This window comes from Triticum dicoccoides, chromosome 6B (genome assembly GCF_002162155.2).
Source record: "Triticum dicoccoides isolate Atlit2015 ecotype Zavitan chromosome 6B, WEW_v2.0, whole genome shotgun sequence".
Classification (NCBI taxonomy): Eukaryota; Viridiplantae; Streptophyta; class Magnoliopsida; order Poales; family Poaceae; genus Triticum; species Triticum dicoccoides.
This window is the reverse complement of record NC_041391.1, coordinates 48,706,381-48,722,826: the sequence shown is the minus strand read 5'-3', so window position 1 is coordinate 48,722,826 and position 16,446 is coordinate 48,706,381. Positions and strand designations below refer to the sequence as shown.

The 16,446-nt window shown below is 47.9% G+C and overlaps 1 pseudogene; it reads left to right on the top strand.

The window, feature by feature from the left end:
* Positions 1-16,446, top strand: part of LOC119320693 — a 92,355-nt pseudogene that overhangs the window by 66,431 nt on the left and 9,478 nt on the right.

Sequence of the window (16,446 nt, the reverse complement as noted above, 5' to 3'; positions counted from 1 at the left end):
CGCTCCCTCCATACCGAGGAGCACATCGCCGCCCTTGCAACAGAAGTACAGAGCAACCTTTTTAGGCAGAACCTCAATCCAGCAGTCAAGCACCCAGACACCGTCAAGCGAGCCCGAACTACTCTGCAGCAAGACAGTCCAGCTCGTCCAGAGCTTGATTAGCAATTCGACCTTCGCCCCAGTCCCGATCAAGCGATGACACTTGTGCTGCGTGTACATAACTACGCACTTAAAATACCATGGGCATGGACGGAGGCACAACTAGACCGTGGTCCACAATGCGGCTCAACCGCTCCTGGACCCGCATACCTTCACTTTTCCTTTTTCATTTCAGGTTTTTCTCTCCCCGAGGCCTTTTCTGGCGACCTGATCATCGGACCTATCAAGAGACAGCTATACCAAGAAGGCAAGAAGCTTTGACATACAAGGGAACCCCCAGGTGGTCTCTGCTAACAATCGTTATACCTGTTTAAAAAAACCCGCACGCAGCTCGCCCTTGGTCGGGGCATGTCAAATAGCCCTATCTGCTTATCGCATTACTTGTATAAATACGCCTTGACATATCAATCAAATTATAGTGGAAAATAATTTGCGGCTCAAAATTTGCAGCGTCAGCCTAATACTTGATTTTTTTCCTTTTTTCTTTGTATTCTTATCAATTGCGCCCGTACCCTATGGTACGCCTTAATTCGCCAGGGGCTTCATCATACCCCACAATACGGCAATAAAGTCCGAACACTTTTACCGTACAGTTCGGCACCCCGAACTTATAGCATTATATGCATCGACTCCGAATCATGTCTTGGGTCAATAGTTGGGTTGCCCGGCTCATGTGCTTACTACCTTACGTTCCGCTATATCGGCTAGGGTAGTAAAGGGAGAACTACTGCGATTGTGTCCCGGTTCTTCCGGATGAGCACCTCAGTAGAGAAAGCCGAAAACTAACTGTCATGATGCGGCGAGAGCCGGTCAGCTGTTCGAGATGTTACAAATCTTTAGCGGTTTTTTCCGCATTATGCGATGAATCGGTTTTTGTCCGATCAGGCATGTATAGCGCCCCAAGTTCGGTCTTCCGAACACCAGGGGTTGCGCCTAAATTTTTCATGTCAAACTCCTATGGCTAAGTGAGAGTAATAAAGCCGCATAGTCTGATTCCCTGGTTCGTTGCGCTAAACACCTCCTTAAAGGACCAAAACCTTGGATAAAGAGTGTTTAGATTTATCTCGAACACCCCCGTACTACCTACGTGGGGGCAGAGCCGACGACTGGCCAACTCTCAGATTTAACAAAACGGCCGCACAGAAGGTAAAATTTTAAATAGCAGACATTATATTATAGAACAGATCTGTTTCATATTACAGGATAGGATAACATGAATATATTCATGGGAATATGATATCCTTAGCACATTGCTCCGCCACAAGGCGAGATCCCTCCAGAACACTGTCAAAATATAGTTGGGGTGTGCAGTGCTCCTTGTCCGTGGGCGGTCCCTCGATCATCAGCTTCGTGGCGTCCATCTTCGCCCAATGCATCTTAGCGCGGGCAAAGGCCATTCACGCGCCTTCAATACAGACCGACCGCTTGATGGCTTAAAGCCAAGGGCAGGCACTGATGAGCTGCTTCACGAGTCCGAAGTAGCTGCTAAGAATGACTTCGGCAGGCCATAGCCGGATTATCAAATCCTTCATGGCTAGTTCGGCCGCCTTATGCAGCTCGACCAGTTGTTTCAGCTGATCGCTAAAGGGAACTGGATGTTCTGGTCCAAGGTATTACGACCAGAACAGCTTCTCCGTAGAGCTCCCCTCTTCGGCTCAATAGAATTCTGCAGCATCTGACACGCTGCACGGCAGATCCACAAACGTCCCTGGAGAACTCCAAATCCGGGTAAGTAAAAGGAACCTTTCCTTCACATATCTGCTCTGCATAATGAAAGCCTTACCCGCCGTGATCTTCTTGGCCGCCTGGATTTCCTGGAGGGCGCCCTGGGCTTTGGCCCGGGCATCGTGTGCGCTCTGGCGGGCCTTGGCAAGTTAAGACTCTTGATTCTTAAAATCACGCTCCAAGGACTCGTACTTGTTGACGGCGTCCTAGAGCTCTTGCTGGACCTCACTGACCCGGGCCTCATGCTTTTCACGTGCGGCCTGTTATTTGGCCACTTTGTCCACGGCCTCGACCAGCGCCTTGTTGAGGGCCTCTACCTCGGTTGTTGCCCCTAATAAAACTCATGACACTTTAGTCAGCACGAATTATTCATCCTTGCTGAATATATACAAGGTTATGATACGTCTCCTTCGTATCTATAATTTTTGATTGTTCCATGCCAATATTAATCAACTTTCATATACTTTTGGCAACTTTTTATACTATTTTTGGGACTAACATATTGATCCAGTGCCCAGTGCCAGTTCCTTTTTGTGGCATGTTTGATGTTTCGCAGAAACCCCATACAAACGGAGTCCAAACAGGATAAAAACGGACGGAGATCATTTTTGGAATATTTATGATTTTTGGGAAGAAAAGCAAACGCGAGACGGTGCCCGAGGGGGCCACGAGGCAGGGGGCGCGCCCCAGGGGGGCAGGCGTGCCCCTGACCCTTGTGGGCACCCCGTAAGGCAGATGGCACTCTTCTTTTTCCGCAGAAAAACTAATTTTTGGAGAAAAATCTGGGCGAAGGTTTCAATCCAATCGGAGTTATGGATCTCCAGATATATAAGAACGGTGAAAGGCCACCACACGAGAACGAGGAAACAAAGAGAGACAGAGAGACAGATCCAATCTCGGAGGGGCTCTCACCCCTCCCACGCCATGGGAGCCAAGGACCAGAGGGGAAACCCTTCTCCCATCTAGGGAGAAGGTCAAGGAAGAAGAAGAAGAAGGGGGGCTCTCTCCCCCTTGCTTCCGATGGCGCCGGAACGCTGTCGGGGGCCATCATCATCACCGCGATCAACACGAACACCTCCGCCGTCTTCACCAACATCTCCATCACCTTCCCCCATCTATATTCAGCAGTCCACTCTCCTGCAACCCGTTGTACCCTCTACTTGAACATGGTGCTTTATGCTTCGTATTATTATCCAATGATGTGTTGCCATCCTATGATGTTTGAGTAGATTTTCATTGTACTACCGGTGATTGATGAATTGCTATGATTGGTTTAATTTGCTTGTGGTTATGTTGTTGTCCTATTGTGCCCTCCGTGTCACGCAAGCGTGAGGGATTCCTGCTGTAGGGTGTTGCAATACGTTCATGATTCGCTTATAGTGGGTTGCTTGAGTGACAGAAGCATAAACCCAAGTAAGAGGGTTATGGCGTATGGGATAAAGGGGACTTGATGCTTTAATGCTATGGTTGGGTTTTACCTTAATGATCTTTAGTAGTTGCGTATGTAGGGCTGGAAAAAAAGCTCGAAGCTCGCGAGCTAAACAAGTAGCTCCTGACTCGGCTCGAATCGACTCGAACTCGAAGAATAACGAGTCGAGCCAAGCTTTAGTTTAAGATCGTTTATAGACCAAGTTAAACGAGCCAATCTCAAGAGTACTCATGCAACTCGTTAGGCTCGATACAATAGATCAACCACTTGCAATCCAAAGAAAGATCGTCCACTAAACAGCCTACGTCCCAGGCGCACAACCCAAGGCCCAGCCATTGAAGGCCTAGCCTACTAGGACACTCGTGCGTTACAAGGAAATTACAATTGTTTAGTGATATATATGTTTAATATATACATAATCATTTTTATCATATTTGCGGGTTTTATGTTCATATCTTTAACGAGCTTAACAAGCTAAACGAGTCAGCTCGTGAGTTATACGAGTCGAGCCAATCTTGGGTTTGAGCTCATTATAGTAACGAGTCGAGTCGAGCTAGCTCGTTAACGAAACGAGCTCTAGCGAGTTGAGCCGAGCTGGCTCGACTCGGCTCGAATTCCAGCCCTATGTGTATGCTTGCTAGAGTTCCAATCATAAGTGCATATGATCCAAGAAGAGAAAGTATGTTAGCTTATGCCTCTCCCACATAAAACTTGCTATCGGTCTAGTAAAGTAGTCAATTGATTAGGGACAATTCCACAACTCCTACCACCACTTTTCCACACTCACTATATTTACTTTATTGCTTCTTTATCTAAACAGCCCCTAGTTTATATTTACGTGCTCTTTATTATCTTGCAAACCTATCCAACAACACCTACAAAGTACTTCTAGTTTTATACTTGTGCTAGGTAAAGCGAACGTTAAGCGTGCGTAGAGTTGTATCGGTGGTCAATAGAACTTGAGGGAATATTTGTTCTACCTTTAGCTCCTCGTTGGGTTCGACACTCTTACTTATCGAAAGAGGCTACAACTGATCCCCTACACTTGTGGGTTATCAAGACCTTTTTCTGGCGCCGTTGCCGGGGAGTCATAGCGTGGGGTGAATATTCTCGTGTGTGCTTGGTTGCTTTATCACTAAGTAATTTTTATTTGTTGTTCTTAGTTGTTTTCTATCTTTAGTTATGGGTAGGAAATGCAAAATACCAAAAAAATTAGTTGTGCCTACTACACCAATGGTTGAAGAACCACTCAAAATCTATCACACTCCTGAAGCTTTTTTACTTGGATCATCTTCAATCCCTATGTGCTCATGCTGAAACCCCAACTAGCTTAGTTGAGGGCAAATCTTTAGATGAGCATGCTTGTTACGTGCGACACCGTATATCTGAAAAAGGGAAACTTTTACTTGATCAAATTCATCATTTGCAATGCTATGCTTGGAATTTATGTGAAATATATGATATTACTTGTTCTGAAAACCCTAAGAAACACCTTCCCTACAAATGTTAGTTTAGTGATAATGGAATCGTATCTTCATATGCTAAGGGTGTTTATAATTACTATGATGTTCAACAAATTGAAGAATTTGTTGCTTTTAAGGGTGCTTGTCGGTGTCAAAACCGGCGGATCTCGGGTAGGGGGTCCCGAACTGTGCGTCTAGGCGGATGGTAACAGGAGACAAGGGACACGATGTTTTTACCCAGGTTCGGGCCCTCTCGATGGAGGTAAAACCCTACTCCTTCTTGATTAATATTGATGATATGGGTAGTACAAGAGTGGATCTACCACGAGATCAAGGAGGCTAAACCCTAGAAGCTAGCCTATGGTATGATTGTTGTAATGGTTGTTCGTCCTACGGACTAAAACCCTCCGGTTTATATAGACACCGGAGAGGGCTAGGGTTACACAGAGTCGGTAGGAGATCTACATATCCGTATTGCCAAGCTTGCCTTCCACGCCAAGGAAAGTCCCATCCGGACACGGGACGAAGTCTTCAATCTTGTATCTTCATAGTCTTGGAGTCCGGCCGATGATGATAGTCCGGCTATCCGGACACCCCCTAGTCCAGGACTCCCTCATTAGCCCCTGAACCAGGCTTCAGTGACGACGAGTCCGGCGCGCATATTGTCTTCGGCATTGCAAGGCGGGTTCCTCCTCTGAATAATTCATAGAAGATTGCGAACACCAGGATAGTGTCCGGCTCTGCAAAATAAATTCCACATACCACCGTAGAGAGAATAACATGTACACAAGTTCAATCTGCTGACGTATTTTGTGGCGTGATGTCACACCACTACCAAGCCTTTACTGGAATCATTTTTATTATACCACCTCAGCGCGTTTAGCGAAGCGGTTTCCTTGGCACGTCTTGTCGAAGCAGAGATCGTGTTCCCCTTATTCCGGGATTCCCATCAATACGGACGTGGGTAACCCAACCGTGCCCGTTGCCACGCCTCCTATATCGAAGGTGAGTCCCAAACGGTCACGGGGACGGCTCTTGGTATTCTTCCTCTTTATAATGAGACCAAGGCTCGTTTCTTTTCTTCAATCCTCAATCGAATCTGCCCCTCGCCCCGAGTTCCAACACCCAGAGCCCCAGATTCGAGCGCCTCGGACTTTCAACAATGTCCGGCCCCGACCTACAGGGCCGGTGGATGCCCTCCTCCGTCACGGAGGAGGACGTGCAAAAGCTGAGAGAAGCCAGGTACCTGACCTACGAGATTTCGCATAGGTTGCCCGCCAAAGGGCAAGTCATTCCTACTCCCGAGCCCGGCGAGAGCGTCGTGTTTGTGTCCCAACTCCGTCGGGGTTTAGGCTTCCCGATGGATCCTTTTGTGAGAGGGCCCATGTTTTACTATGGGTTGGAATTCCATGACTTGGCTTCGGAGTCCATCCTCCACATCTCATCATTCATTGTCGTCTGCGAAGCCTTCCTCCGCACTACCCCTCACTTCGGTTTGTGGCTCAAAACCTTCAACGTGGAGCCGAAGATGATCGAGGGGCGTCAAGCAGAGTGCGGCGGGGTGGTTGTAAGCAAGAGGGTTGATGCTCCATGGCCCGAGGGCTCTTTCCAGGAGGAGCTCGGCTTGTGGCAACAGGAGTGGTTCTATATTACTGCTCTCAGGGGCTGTAGGCAGAAGCCGCCGCCCATCTTCCGCTCGGGCCCTCCACGACGGCTGATGTCATGGGTCAACCAAGGGCTCAACTGGGGGCCGTCAAAGGACGTACCCCTATTGTAGGGCCGGATTCGAGACCTCTAAGAGAGGGAGATCAATCTGTTCGTGGTGATGCAGGTTATGCTGATTAGGCGTCTTCTGCCCTGCAAACGTCGCCCTCTCCGGCTGTGGGAATTCAACCCGGAGGGACCCCGAGTTCTCCAACACTTCATGGGTACGACACCCGTGGAGATGTACGAATTGTTCTTCGGATCACAAGAGGTGTGTCCGGAATTGACCGAGGACGCCGGCCTAAGCTGCAATCGCCCGGATACACAAGTAAGTAGCTTTGTGTCCGGACATACCGTTCGTTCGCGTATCTTGGATTTGCCTTTTAACCAATTGTCCTCTGAACAGGAGTGGATAGCACAAGCAAAACTGATACGGTGTCCGCCCCCCCTCCCGGAGACCACGCCGGATCCCGTGTTGGTCAGGATGCTGGAGGTTGCGCCTTCGGAGGAAGGCGAAGGGGAAAACAGAGAAACTACTACCTCTACCAAGGAGGCTTTCAAGAAAGGGAGGATCGAGAATCCCTCCTTCCAAGGGGAGAAGAGGACCGCTTCCGAAAACCCGGAGGCCAAGGCCTCAAAGCGGGGGAAGAGATCTTCACCGGAGGGTCCTGCGCCTGGGGAAGCCCCGGCCGCACCATCTCCCCCACGGAATCAGCCCTCCAGCGAGCCGTAAGTAGAAAAAGGGGAGTTTTGTGATAAGGGACATCCCTATTTTTGCTTCTGAGGATAACCGAAGTTTTTACCTTGTAGTTCGGATCTCCGTCCTTCTCAGCTGAGCTCGTCTTCGGGGGACCTTCGTCCGGAGATGATGGAGAGCGAGACGCCTCCATCTGCCGCACCGTCAGGCGGGGCGGACGGCCCTGAGGTGTCGTCACGGAGGGTATCCTCGAGTCCAGCAGGGCCGGAGAGTTCGGCACCAACTGGTGTACGGCCGGGGGAGCTGAAGGATCTGCTTGAGAAGGCGTCTATCTCAGAAGGTCACCGTACATTGATGAATACGGTGATTGAAAGAATTTCATCCACCGAGGGCGGGTTGCATGATGCCGTCAGAAGTTTGCTGGCAGGGTTTGAGGTACGTAAAAATGACATACCTTTTGACAGTTTTACACATAAAGCGCGCCCTGTATAGATAGTAGCCCCTGAGACTCGGTATGTTGTCGAGAGCGACAGCGTGCTGAGGATCATAATCTCAGGTATTAATTCTCGCCTTTCCTACACAGGTGGCGGATAGTCCGGTGGCCAGCCGGACTGATGGAGTTGCCGAACTAAAGCGACGGCTTGACGTTGCGGATGCGGACATCGCGCTAGTCAATAAACAACTTGACGAGTCACAAGGTAGGTTGTTTCTCCGTGGTCACCTAGTTAGGGAGCTGATGCTCACTCCTTACAACATGTATGCTTAATGCAGATGCTGCCGCTGCTGTGGAGGACCTTCGAGCAGAGCTTGCTCGAGCCAAGGAGCAGGCCCGAAGGAGTGATGCGGCTGCCTCGAAGGCGACCGAAGAGCTAGAAGCCGAAAGGGCTGCTCACTGCCGAAGCAGGGAGGAGATGGCCGAAATGGCCGTGAAGCTGAAAGATGTAACCGACCGCTATGAGGTTCTTGAAAAAGAACGCCGAGCGGAACAAGAAGACCTAAAGAAGGCCACCGCCGAAGCCAAGTATACCCGTTCTGCAATGAGGGCTATAAAGGAGGAGCTGCGTCAGGCCGGAGACATTGCGGCTGGCAAGCCCTTTCTACTGCGCAGGAAGTTCACAGATCCGAAGTATGCTCAGCTTGGCCAGCTGTGGGGTCCGGAGGATCCTTATATGGATTTAGCGGGAAGTGCGGCAGATGCTGTTGTGCACTTCCGAAGTCAAAAGGATCACGAGACGGAAGAGCTTTTTTGGTCTCAATTCCACAGCCCGGAGCGTTCACTTCCGTTGACCGATCGGCTAGTTGAGTGGGCTGAGCTGAATAGATTGTCCGTACTTGCCATGACAGATGTAGTGGCTCATATCTGGCCGGATAGGCCCAAGCCGAAGAGTTATTTTGGCTTATTGCAGCAATTCCTTGGGGCGGTGCCGCATATCAAGGCGATGAAGCGGTCGGCCTGCATAGAGGGTGCACGGATGGCCCTCGCCCGTGTGAAGACATACTGGACGGAGATGGATGCCACCGATGTTGCAACCCGGGGTTCGGACGAGAGCCGGTTACCCGCCGAGCACTATTTTGGGGAAGTTCTGCGGGGTGCTCGTGCAATGGAGTCGCAGTGCTCAAAGAATGTCATGTTCAAATGATCTTTATGATTTGTAAAACGATATTCATAATATAAGTGCTTTTTATACTTGTGCGTTCAAGTATTGAAATATCTCCTCTGCGGCCGTTAATGTATACTTGTGTATAACCTGAAAGATGGCAGTCTTCGGCTTCAGCCCCCACGCACATGGTGCGGGGGTGTTTGCAAAATAGCGCATTTTCACACTTAATCCAACGTCTTGGTCCTGTGAAGGAGGTGGTAGCGTAGCAAACGAGGCAACCGGACTATGATGCTTTATCACTTTCACTTAGCCATAGGAGTTCGAAGGTGGGGCTACGATATAGCCCCTAGGGGCACCGCGCTCTCCGAATTCGGGGCGCGTATGTGCCTGACCGGGAAACGGCCCTTCGTCGAAGCGGAGGAATTCTAGACATTCCGGTAGTCGATCGAGTGGTTGACCAGTCTCTCGCTGTATCATGACAGTCAGTTTTCGGCTTTCTCTACTGAGGTGCTCGCCCGGCCGAACCGGGGCACAATCGCAGTAGTTCTCCTGGTGCCGCGTTAGCCGGTGATACGGAACGTAAGGCAGCAAAACACAGGAGCCGGGAAAACCCAACATTTGACCAAAGACATGATTCGGAGCTGATGCATATAAGGCCTAACTCGAGACGCCGAACACTCCCTAAGGTATTCGGTCTTTACGATAACGGGCAGAACAATGCCCTAAGCCCCTAGTGTCCAGGTACGGGCGAAAATTTCTGACGCGGCCGATGCCAAAACGCCATCCGCCTCGTCGGTTATGGTGAAAAACCGGGGGATGTGAATCAACAAGAGACAGTAAGAAAGGTTTATGCAGGGTCTTAATCTAAAAAGAATCCTTGCCACGGGTCCCTGCTGCACATCTGCGCCTGTGTCTCCGTTGTGCCGTATCCTGGATGGGTGTACACGCTGTTCATCTGTAAAAGAGAGGAACTTAGCTTGAAAAGAAATCATGCAAAAAATGTATTTAAAACGGAGTATGAATAAATGAATAAAGTTGAGCTTTTATTGGCTCTTTATTGTTCATATGCACAGCCCCTTGTGAAGGGGTATGCGGCTAGGGAGCCCCTAGTTTATTTATGCCGGACTCGCCTAGCCGTGTCCGGGGTCTTGAACGACCTTTTAATGAGATGATGCCGCGTGGACCGGGCATTTTAAGTGTAAGAGACGTGTAGTGCGGTATTGCGTTAAAGCAGGCGAAAGCTTCACGTCCCAATAGTGCTTGATGGCTACTTTTGAATGGGGCGACATGGAAGATTATCTTTTCGCGACGGAAGTTGTCGGGTGATTCGAAAACAACTTCTAGTAGTAAGGAGCCCGTGCACTTGGCGTAAGGGCCTAGCGTCACTCCTTTGAAGGAAGTGCGGCTATGGCGAATTTTAGTAGGGTCTATCCCCAACTTGCGGATTGTGTCCGGATATAGCAGGTTTAAATCGCTGCCGCCATCCATTAGGACTTGTGTAAATTGTAGTCCGTTGATTATAGGATCCAATATCAGAGCAATCCATCCTGCGTTTTGAATACTTCTGGAATAATCTAGGTGGTCGAAAGTAATTGGTTTTGACATCCAATCTCGGGATTCCGCTGGGGTGGACCGTGCGACGCGTACTTTAGCAGGTGCCGCACTATTGTTCCGTATTATCACATGAAGTGAGTTTACTGTTTTAAATTCTTGTGGGAAAGTCTTTTGTCTTCCGGCGCTCTGCTGGTGGGGTTCGTCGTCGTCCTCGCTTGGCGTGTCGAGCCCCTTGTGTTCGGCGTTGAGTCGGCCGGACTGTTTGAAGACCCAACAATTTCGGTGGGTGTGGTTTGCAGGCTTCCCGGGAGTACTGTGGATTTGATCCGATCCAAAATTTTGTTGAGGTTGTATAGCTCGTCACTGTTGTCCTTAAGAGGCAGTGTTTTGTTGTTCGGCTGTGAGCTTTTGAATCCGGCGTTGACCGCCGTGTTCTTTGGGACATTTTGTTTGTTTCGGCGTTGATCCTTTCTGCGCTGTGATTTTCCATTTCCATCTCTGATCTCGGATGTACTCGGGTCGCTGGTGCTGCATCTTGCCAGCCAGCTATCTTCCCCCGCGCAAAAGCTGGTCATGACGCTCGTTAGCGCGGCCATTGTTCTTGGCTTTTCCTGGCCGAGGTGTCTAGCGAGCCATTCGTCTCGGACGTTATGTTTAAAAGCTGCTAGGGCTTCGGTGTCCGGACAGTCGACTATTTGGTTCTTTTTGGTGAGGAACCTGTTCCAGAATTTGCGCACTGACTCTCCGGGCTGTTGGGTTATGTGACTTAGATCGTCTGCATCCGGAGGGCAGACATAAGTCCCCTGAAAATTTGCTCTAAACGCGTCCTCGAGCTCTTCCAAACTTCCAATGGTATTTTCTGGGAGGCTTTTGAGCCAATGCCGAGCTGGCCCTTTGAGCTTGAGGGGTAGATATTTTATGGTGTGGAGATCGTCTCCTCTAGCCATATGTATGTGTAGGATGTAATCCTCAATCCAGACTCCGGGGTCTGTTGTTCCGTCGTATGCCTCTATGTTTACGGGCTTGAATCCCGCTGGAAAGTCATGATCCAGCACCTCATCGGTGAAACATAGTGGGTGTGCGGTGCCCCTGTATTTAGGTGTGCCCTTATCTTCGAACACTCAGCGTGTTGTGTTGCTTCCTGGGGCCCTCTTTTTTGGCCCATAAATGGACCTGACCGGGCCATCTATTTTGCGAGGATCTTTATGTGTGTCATGTGCCGGCTTGTGTGCGGCGCCGCTTGCCGCTCCTGGCCTGTCATCTGGTCGTCTATCCAGCCAGGCGGCCTCTTTGCTTTTTGATTGTGGGGGCTCTACGGCCTCCTCGTCGAATTCGGGCAGCAGCTTGCGCTTCGGGTAGCTCTTTGCTTGATGGCTATTGCCGTATTTGTCCGCGGTCTTGAGTATTTTTCTCCACCTCATTCTAAGTATGTCTTCCGCTGTTTTGAGCTTCCGTTTCTACTTCTTCAAACTTTTTGCAGTGGCGACAAGCCTTTTGTGAAGGTTCTTATGCTCCGGTGGTGTGTCCGGCGTGAGATCGTCTGGACTGCTGTTTTCGCCGAGGATGGGTTGATTGTCCGATTCATCCTGTTCGGATGGTTGCTTGGTTGCATGTTCGCCGTCCATTGGTTTGCCCTGCTCTACGGCTGGGTCATTATGGGTGCTGTTGTTATCGAGGCGGGACTTGGGGCAGCGCTTGCGTCGCTGTTTTGGTTGTTTTTCGTGGGAATTATCCTTTGCCGCGTCCCGTTATTCCTCGTTATCGCTCCCTTTTGGGGTGTCCACCATATATATATATCATGAGTTGAGGTGGCTTTCCAGTGCCCGGTAGGCACTAGTTCTTGGTCGTCTCCGGCATCGTCGTCCATACCGTCGATGTCTTCGGAGTCATAGTCTAGCATGTCTTTTAAATCGTTGACAGTGGCTACGAAGTGGGTGGTGGGTGGGCTTTGAATTTCTTCGTCGTCCGTATCCCAACCGTCCTGGCCGCAGTCCGGCCAGGACTCTCCCGATAACGAGAGATACTTTAGCGAATTCAGGATGTCAGCAAAGGGTGAGTGCTGAAAGATGTCCGCGGCGGTGAACTCCATGATCGGCGCCCGATCGGATTCGATTGGTAAGGGCGCAGGAGGTTCGGAGTCCGGCGAGGAGTCCGGCACCTCGGAGTCACGAGCTTTACAAGGGACAAGGCCAGTATTCGGCTCCATCGCTGTAGAGGTTGCAGCCCCCGAGGCGGTGTCTAGCCACCCGTCCTCGCTCTGCGCGGTCGGCTCCGAATTAAGGATCGGAGCGGACTCATGTGCGGCCTCCGGGGCACTGTCCGGCAACAGAGCTAAATCATGCCCATCGTGACAGTGCGGTGCGCTTGGCTGTGGCTCGAATCCGTCGAAGATCAAGTCTCCGCGGATGTCAGCCGTGAAGTCTAGGCTTCCAAATCTGACCTGATGGCCAGGGGCGTACCTTTCGATCTGCTCCAGATGGCCAAGCGAATTGGCCCGCAGTGCAAAGCTGCCGAACGTGAAGATCTGTCCGGGGAGAAAAGTCTCACCCTGGACTGCGTTGTTGTTGACGATTGAAGGAGCCATCAAGCCTATCGGTGACGACACAGAGGAACTCTCAATGAAAGCACCAATGTCGGTGTCAAAACCGGCGGATCTCTGGTAGGGGGTCCCGAACTGTGCGTCTAGGCGGATGGTAACAGGATACAAGGGACACAATGTTTTTACCCAGGTTCGGGCCCTCTCGATGGAGGTAAAACCCTACTCCTTCTTGATTAATATTGATGATATGGGTAGTACAAGAGTGGATCTACCACGAGATCAAGGAGGCTAAACCCTAGAAGCTAGCCTATGGTATGATTGTTGTAATGGTTGTTCGTCCTACGGACTAAAACCCTCCGGTTTATATAGACACCGGAGAGTTCTAGGGTTACACAGAGTCGGTAGGAGATCTACATATCCGTATTGCCAAGCTTGCCTTCCACGCCAAGGAAAGTCCCATCCGGACACGGGACGAAGTCTTCAATCTTGTATCTTCATAGTCTTGGAGTCCGGCCGATGATGATAGTCCGGCTATCCGGACACCCCCTAGTCCAGGACTCCCTCAGTGCTTATGAAATTGCTTCTTTGATTGAAAAGTATGATGCTACTCTCTATGAATCTGAAAATTTTGCCATACTTAAATATTGTTATGATAATTATGCTTCTAATGCCTATGTTAAGCTATATATTGAGGACTCCTCAGCTATCAAAGAAGAGACTAATATTTTGCAGGAGTCTATGGAAGAAGGAATTGATGAAATTGTGAGCTCATTGGATGAAAATGATGACGAGGAGAGTGAAGAACAAAAGGAGGAAGAGCGGATTAGCTACCCATGCCCACCTTCTAATGAGAGTAACTCTTCAGCTCATACATTGTTTAATTCGCCTTCGTGCTTACCGAAGGATGATTGCTATGATGATTGTTATGATCCCGTCGATTTTCTTGAAATATCCCTTTTTGATGATGCTTGCTATGCTTGTGGCCAAGATGCCAATATAAATGATGCTTATGGAGATGAACTTGCTATAGTTCCATATGTTAAACATGAAATTGTTGCTATTGCACCCACGCATGATAGTCCTATTATCTTTTTGAATTCTCCAAACTACACTATATCGGAGAAGTTTGTGCTTATTAAGGATTATATTGATGGGTTGCGTTTCACTATTACACATGATAATTTTTATAGATATAATATGCATGTGCTTGCTGCTCCTACTTGCAATTATTATGAGAGAGGAACTATATCTCCACCTCTCTATGTTTCCCACACGATGAAAATACAAGAAACTGCTTATATTATGCATTGGCCTTTACTTGGTGTGCATGAATTGTTCTTTATGACATGCCGATGCATAGGAAGAGAGTTAGACTTCGGCATTGCATGATATATGTTACTTTGTGCTCACTACTAAATTACAAATCATTGTTAATTAAAATTGGCTTTGATATACCTTGGGATCCGGGTGGATTCATTACTTGAGCACTATATGCCTAGCTTAATGGCTTTAAAGAAAGCGCTGCCAGGGAGACAACCCGGAAGTTTTAGAGAGTCTTTTATTTCTTTTGAGTGCTTTTATATAGTTTAAAAACAAAAAAATAAAGAGGGGAACCCAAAACGTTTCAAAAAGGAAAGTGAAAGTGAGAGAGACAAGCATTGTTGAAGTGGGGGAGCTCCTTGAACTTTGTTCATGCTCACGAAAAGTTTGTGAATCTTAATTATAGAAACTTTTCATCAAAAATAAGTATCCCCTTGTACAATTCCATTGTACTATAAAAATAATGTGCCGAGGTTTGCCTTTAGGATGTTTACAATGCTTGTTGGTTTGTACGGTGCAGGACAGAAACTTTGGCTGTAGTGCGCAATATTACATTTTTTACTGGAATGTCAAACCATTCTGATTCTTTTTGAACTGTCTTGCTGTACAAATTGTTTATTTTTCCTAATTTGGGTAGAAGTTTTGGGTTACCAGAAGTATGGTGAATGTTCAGATTGCTACAGACTATTCTGTTTTTGACAGATTCTGTTTTTGATGCATAGTTTACTTGTTTTGATGAAACTATCAATTTCTATCAGTGGATTAAGCCACGGAAAAGCTATATTACAGTAGACACAATGCAAAAACAAAATATGAATTGGTTTTCAACAGTACTTAGAGTAGTGATTTGCTTTATTATACTAACGGATCTTACCGAGTTTTCTGTTGAAGTTTTGTGTGGATGAAGTGTTTGATCGAGGAGGTCTCGATATGAGGAAAAGGAAGAGAGGCAAGAGCTCAAGCTTGGGGATGCCCAAGGCACCCCAAGTAAATATTCAAGGAGACTCAAGCATCTAAGCTTGGGGATGCCCCGGAAGGCATCCCCTCTTTCTTCAACAAGTATCGATATGTTTTCGGATTCGTTTCGTTCATATGATATGTGCGAATCTTGGAGTGTCTTTTGCATTTAGTTTTAACTTTTCTTTTATGCACCATGCTGGTATGAGATAGTCCTTGGTTGATTTATAGAATGCTCATTGCACTTCACTTAAATCTTTTGAGTATGGCTTTATAGAATGCTTCATGTGCTTCACTTATATCTTTTGAAGTTTGGATTGCCTGTTTCTCTTCACATAGAAAACCGCCATTTGTAGAATGCTCTTTTTCTTCACTTTTATTTGTTAGAGCATGGGCATATCTTTTGTAGAAAGAATTAAACTCTCTTGCTTCGCTTATATTTATTTAGAGAGATGACAGGAATTGGTCATTCACATGGTTAGTCATAAAATCCTACATAAAACTTGTAGATCACTGAATATGATATGTTTGATTCCTTGCAATAGTTTTGCGATATAAAGATGGTGATATTAGAGTCATGCTAGTGGGTAGTTGTGGATTGTAGAAATACTTGTGTTGAAGTTTGTGATTCCCGTAGCATGCACGTATGGTGAACCGTTATGTAACGAAGTTGGAGCATGAGGTATTTATTGATTGTCTTCCTTATGAGTGGCGGTCGGGGACGAGCGATGGTCTTTTCCTACCAATCTATCCCCCTAGGAGCATGCGCGTAGTACTTTGTTTCGATGACTAATAGATTTTTGCAATAAGTATGTGAGTTCTTCATGACTAATGTTGAGTCGTGGATTATATGCACTCTCACCCTTCCATCATTGCTAGCCTCTTCGGTACTGCGCATTGCCCTTTCTCACCTCGAGAGTTGGTGCAAACTTCGCCGGTGCATCCAAACCCTATGATATGATACGCTCTATCACACATAAGCCTCCTTATATCTTCCTCAAAACAACCACCATTCCTACCTATCATGGCATTTCCATAGCCATTCTGAGATATATTGCCATGCAACTTCCATCATCATCATATACATGACTTGAGCATTCATTATCATATTGCCTTGCATGATCGTAAGATAGCTAGCATGATGTTTTCATGGCTTGGCCCTTTTTTGATATCTATCATTGCACATCCCAGTACACCGTTGGAGGCATTCATATAGAGTCATATCTTTGTTCTAGATATCGAGTTGTAAGTAAATAAAAGTGTGGTGATCATCATTATAGAGCATTGCCCCATAAAAA